The sequence below is a fragment of the Otolemur garnettii genome, unplaced genomic scaffold (assembly GCF_000181295.1).
Source record: "Otolemur garnettii isolate 467f Iridium unplaced genomic scaffold, OtoGar3 scaffold00013, whole genome shotgun sequence".
Lineage (NCBI taxonomy): Eukaryota > Metazoa > Chordata > Mammalia > Primates > Galagidae > Otolemur > Otolemur garnettii.
The window spans coordinates 2048168-2054536 of NW_003852408.1; positions in this window are offsets into that span (position 1 = coordinate 2048168).

Consider the following 6369-nt stretch of genomic DNA (forward strand, 5'->3'; position numbering starts at 1 on the left):
CTCAACCTTCCTAATGCATCCTAATGCCGTGACCCTTTAATACAGTTCCTCATGTTGTGGTGACCCCCAACCATAAAATTATTTTCATTGCTACTTCATAACTGTAATTTTGCTACTGTTGTGAATCGTAATGTAAATATCTGATATGCAGGATATATTTTCATTGTTACAAAGGGGTCACGGCCCACAGGTTGAGAAATGCTGCTTTATACCAAGGAGTCATGTTTTGGGGTGAAATTTCCTTAGCTTGTTTAGTGTCTTTTGCCCAGTTCACCAACTTTTGTGACTTGGGCCTTCTTCAGTTCACCAACTTTTGTGACTTGGGCCTTCTCTAGGTTCTCTGGCTGGGAAACTGGCCTACTGCAGCTACAAAGGGGATGGTGCCCACCTGTCCAGGTCTGAAGACCTGCATTCCAAACCTGGCCCCTTGTCTATGAATGTAGGACCCTGTCGCTGCCCCCAAGACATCTTCTTAGTCACATACAGCTAAGCCCCCTTCCTCAGGATGGCTTTGATTATTGGAGGCATTTATCTTTTGTGGGGAACACAGGGCAGAGAGATACCTCCCAAATGGCAGTTGGGGCCATGGTGGGACTCAGTTCAAAGTGCTCTTTCTGGGGGCCCTCCTTATGTGTGCAGTTTTACCCCCCCGTGTTGTTCTATAATCCTTGATGTATTTCTCTGCAGCTGGTCTCAAATGGTTTCATCATAGTAAACAGCACCCACAGAGCAGTTTACAGTTTGCAAAGTGCTTTTGTCCTCATCCCATTTGTACATTTGATAGAGGATTCCTGAGAAGGGGAAGGTCAGAGAGAATAGGTCTTCCCAAGATCACAAGCATACTCCTGTAGGGTCCTCTCCATGCTGACTCAGCTCTTAGGAATTTGTAGACTTAATTTCCCAGCACCTGGAAATTTCCATTTCTGTGAAATCCTGTGGTTCTGTGGAGGATGAAACAGCATCTCCCACTTGATTCAAACTGACCAATGAGAAAGGTACCTGTGTGTTAGAACTGTCATGACCACATAAATGACCACAGATTGACAGTACACGCTGCAAGAGGTGAGGCTAACCATAGGTGCAGGATAGCACTGAGCACTTCTCGCGGAGTCCTTTTATTGAGAAGATACATAATAGGCAGAAAGATTACTAAGCAAAGACATGCAGGGGCTGTGAACTTGGGGAAATGATCTCATAGGTGCCAACAGAGTATGTACTCAAGGAAATGATCTTCAAGGGTGGTAAGGAAATGATCTTTAAAATACTAAATGCAATTTTTTCTCCACTAATCCTTTAAGGAACTGTCATAAAATGCTTGATGTTTAGGGCAGCGCCTGTGGCTCAGTGGGTAGGGTGCTGGCCCCATATACCAAGGGTGGCGGGTTCAAACCCAGCCCCAGCTAAACTGCAAGAACAATAACAAAAAAATAAATAGCCAGGCGTTGTGGCAGGCGCCTGTAGTCCCAGCTGCTTGGAAGGCTGAGGCTGAGGCAAGAGAATCGCCTAGGCCCAGGAGTTTGAGGTTGCTGTGAGCTGTGATGCAACAGCACTCTACCCAGGTAGAAACTCTGTCTCAAAAAAACAAAACAAAGAAACAAACAAAAATGCTAAATGTTTAATAATAGCCTTACTACTACAGGACTAAACTTTGCTCCTCTAGGATTACTGAGTTACTTGGTGACTTGCCTTCCAAGTCACAAGAGATTTCCAGGCTTGCCAGGAGAATGTCTTATTCTCAGTAATTCCTCAGATGAGTTATGATACGGTGACTGTTGTTTTAAGTATAATTTTTTTTTTTTTTTTAGACAGAGCCTCAAGCTGTCCCCCTGGGTAGAGTGCCCTGGCATCACAGCTCACAGCAACCTCCAACTCAGTGGTCATTGTTGTTTGGCGGGCCTGGGCTGGATTCGAACCTGCCACCTTAAGTGTATGTGGCTGGTGCCTTAGCCACTTGAGCCACAGGCGCCGAGCCTTAAGTATGATGTTCAATCCTCTATGTGGAACTTTTTGACTAGAGATAAAAAGGGAAAGACCAAGGCAGTTGGGGAGCATGGCTATTTCGAATTCTTCTATGCCATTATCTCTGCCAGCTAAATAAAAGCCTTTTTCCTCTTAAATAAAAGCTTTTTTTCTCTTAAATATGGTGTTTGGATGCTCTTTCTCTCCATTGGGCCTTATCTTCCTGGAACACATTTACCAAAAAAAACCTGTGACTTAGAGCCGCCAAGGGTTTTCTCTAGGACCACAAGAGACTTCAAGTGCGATGGCTCATACCTGTAATTCTAGTGAGAGAGGATACCGGAAAAAGTGAGGTCTAAGAGAACAGAGGTCTTCTTTTTTTCTTGAGACAGGAGCCCTCCAGCTGTCCCCCTGGGTAGAGTGCTGTGGCATCATAGCTCACAGCAACCTCCAACTCCTGGGCTCAAGCAAGTCTCCTGCCTCAGCCTCCCAAGTAGCTGGGACCACAGGCGCCCGCCACAACGCCTGGCTATTTTTTGGTTGCAGCCATCATTGCTGTTTGGCGGGCCCGGGCTGGATTCAAACCCGCCATCTTGGGTGTATATGGCTGGCACCTTAGCCACTTGAGCCACAGATGCCGAGCCCAGAGGTCTTCTCAAGGACAACCCAAGGACACAGGTGGGAGGTCCTCCCCATGGTGACTCAGCTCTTAGGAATTTGTAGAAAGTTAAGTTCCTGGGACCTGGAAACTAAAGTTTGCTTCCACTTCTGTAAAAGCCCAGGTTTCTGTAAAGGCTGGAGGCCCACTTCACCAGCTTGATTCAAACTGACCAATGAGAAAGGTACCCATGGGCAGGAATTTGTCTTTTTTCTGAAGACAGAGTCTCAAGCTGTCACCCTGAGTAGAGTGCCATGGTGTCATAGCTCACAGCAACCTCCAACTCCGGCTGAAGTAATCCTCTTGCCTCAGTTTTTCTATATTTTATCAGAGACAGAGTCTTGCTCTTGCTCAGGCTGGTCTCAAACCTGTGAGCTCAAGCAATCCACCCGCCTTGGCCTCCCAGAGTGCTAGGATTACAGGTGTGAGCCACCACGCTCAGGCAGCCGGAACTTTTTGTCAGGGGATAAAAAGGTGAAGACTGAGCCAGTTGAGGAGTGCTGCTATTTTGGGATTTTGGTTCTGCTACCACTTCTCTGGCTGGAATAAAGCCCTTCCTCTTTAAAATATGCTTGGCTGGGTGCTGTGTGGCCCAGCTCTAAAAATAGCTGGCAGGCGCCTGTAGTCCCAGCTACTTGGGAGGCTGAGGCAAGAGAATTGCTTGAGCCCAAGAGTTTGAAGTTGCTGTGAGCTGTGACACCACAGCACTGTACTGAGAGGGACAAAATGAGACTCTGTCTCAAAAAACAACAAACACCGTGTTTGCGTGTTCTTTCCCTCCGTTGGGTCTCATCTTCTGAGGAGGGCGAGTTGCTTAAGCTCAGGAGTTTGAGACCAACCTGAGCAAGTGTGGACCCCCATCTACTAAAAATGAAAAACTGAGGCAAGATGATTGATTCAGCTCGAGAGTTTGAGGTTGCTGTGATGTATGATACCATGGCAATCTACCAAGTGTGACAAAGTGAGACTCTGTCTCAAAAAAGAAAAAGAAAAAAAAGCACAGAGAAAGTGTGGCATGTGAGTGGGAGAGCTCCCATGTGAGTGGGAGAGCTCACCCACTCCTAGCCTATGAGGCTATTCCCCAGTCCAGTGTCCCGGGTTCCAGGCAGAGGGTAAAAGGCACAGAGTAAAGAGCCCTGGGATGTGATGCTAGTGGCAGAGGCAGGGCTGCTAGTGAGCAAGCCATCCCTTGATTTGGGGGTGGGGAGGCAGGACATGATTATGTGCCCACCTGGTGCAGTTGTTAAGGCTGAGACCACATAAGCCTTGAGAGGGGTGTATGGCAGTCAGACATGCCACAGTGGGACTGGGGACTAGGTTAGCTCCATAACCTCTTCCCATGGTTTGGCTTTAGTGACTCAGCAACTTCTAGAAAAGTACTGGGCCAAATGAAATGCTTCCAGGTGACTGAGCCTTCTTCACCACCCAGGTAAATTAAATTATTAGCTGTTTGATTCATTCTTTTCTTTAATTTCTTCTTATTTTCTTTTGAGACAGAGTCTCATTTTTATTTTATTTTTTGCAGTTTTGGCCAGGGGCAGGTATATGGGGCCGGCGCCCCACTCCTTGAGCCACACGTGCCACCCCAGACAGTCTCATTTTGTCACCCTCAGTAGAGTTCTGTGGTATCATAGCTCAGAGCAACCTCAAACTCTTTGGCTCCAGTGATTCTGTTGCCTCAACCTCCCGAGTAGCTGAGGTTACAGGTGCCTGCCACAATGCCTGGCTATTTTTAGAGATGAGATCTCATTCTGGCTCAGGCTGGTCTTGAACCTGTGAGCTCAGGCAATCCACCTGCCTTGGCAATCCAGAGTGCTAGGATTACAGGCGTGAGCCACCACACCCAGCCTTGATTTTCTTATTTTATTGTTTTATTCAGAAAATCGAAGCACCTGGGAGGCACAGTAAGTTGTCCAGAGCCAGGTAAGGTGAAAATGGGGCATAAAACAGCAAAACAGAGGGAGGGCCTCTGCCTGAGGAAAAGGGGTAAGCAGAAAGTCTGGGAAGCCTGGGACCTGGATCTCTGTGAAAGCACATGTAGTGAGAGTAAGATGGAGTCTGTCAGGCTAGGACAGACATGGCATAGCTGGTCTGGTCGTTTTAGGTCCTAAGTCAGTGGTTTTCAACCTTCCTAATGCCATGACCCTTTCATACAGTTCCTCACCTTGTGGTGACCCTCAACCATAAAATTATTTTCGTTGCTACTTTATAACTATAATTTTGCTACTATTATGAATCGTAATGTAAACATCTGATATGCAGGATGTATTTTTTGGCCTGGACTGGGTTTGAACCCGCCATGTCCAGCATATGGGGCCAGTGCCTTACTCCTTTGAGCCACAGGCACCACCCTGATATGCAGGATGTATTTTCATGGTTACAAATTGAACATAATTAAAGCATAGTGATTAATCACAGAAATAATATGTAATTATATATTGTCAAATACTTATTTCTAATTACAAATAAATGAAATTTTGTCTTGAAGCATGGTGTTGCATGGGTAACAGTCTTTTTTTTTTTTTTTAATTTTTTTCTACTGTTTTATTTATTTATTTTCTGAGACAGAGCCTCAAGCTGCTGCCCTGGGTAGAGTGCAGTGGCATCACAGCTCATAGCAACCTCCAACTCCTGGGCTCAAGCGATTCTCTTGCCTCCGCCTCTCAAGCAGCTGGGACTACAGGCACCCACCTCAATGCCTGGCTATTTTTTGGTTGTAGCCATCATTGTTGTTTGGCGGGCTGGGCTGGATTTGAACCCGCCAGCTCAGGTGTATGTGGCTGGTGCCTTAGCCGCTTGAGCCACAGATGCTGGGTAACAGTCTTAATATAATAACAGTAAACTACATTGCTACATTTTGCGACAGTATGTGTAAAAAGCCAAGGTCAATGGGAAGGTTGAGATTGCTTCTTTTTCACCAGATCAGAAATTCTCGGGGTAGTCTTTGCAAGAGCACAACGAAGATCATTTTCCACAACAAGTCTACTTCTGTATTTAGACTTGATAACCAACAAGCTGGAAAACCCTGTTTCACAAAGATGTGCTGTTGGAAATGGAAGAAGAAGGCGCAACACAGTCTCAGACAGAACAGGATATGGCTGCAAACATTTGATCCAGAATTTTGTAACTGGCATTGTAGAGAAATCATTTCTTGCTGCATCACTGTTAATAAGTTTGATGAACTCCTCTTGTGCTGTCTCAGGAACATCTTCAACTTTCACTGTGAATGGGCTTCTGGCAAGTGCAAATGGGGTGTCGGGTAGATTTGGGAAGTACAATGAAATTTCATCTGCAAGCAAGTACAAGTGTTCTTTCACAGAAATTATCATTGTATTCCTTTTGTCTGGTTCAATATCATGTTCCTCAAAGAAAGCAGATAAGGTAGGCAACATGTAAATTTTATTTTCATCCAATTTTGTTTGCCAAAGCTGAAGTTTCATTTGGAATGATCGCATCTTTTCAGATAAATCGAGGCATGTTGCATTTGGTCTTTGCAGTGATAAATTTAACTCATTCAAGATGGCAAAGATGTCAACCAAGTAAGCTATTTTCTGCAGTTCATTTTTATCGCTGAAAAGTGCTTCAAACTGTGGTCTTGCTTTCTGATTAAAAAATGTTTTAAGTTCATCACGAAGCTCAAAAACACGTTTTAAAACTTTTCCTCTGGACAACCATCTCACTTCGGTGTGAAATAGCAGAGCATTGTTTGGTGCATCCAACTCACTGCACAGTTGTGAAAACAGTCGACTGTT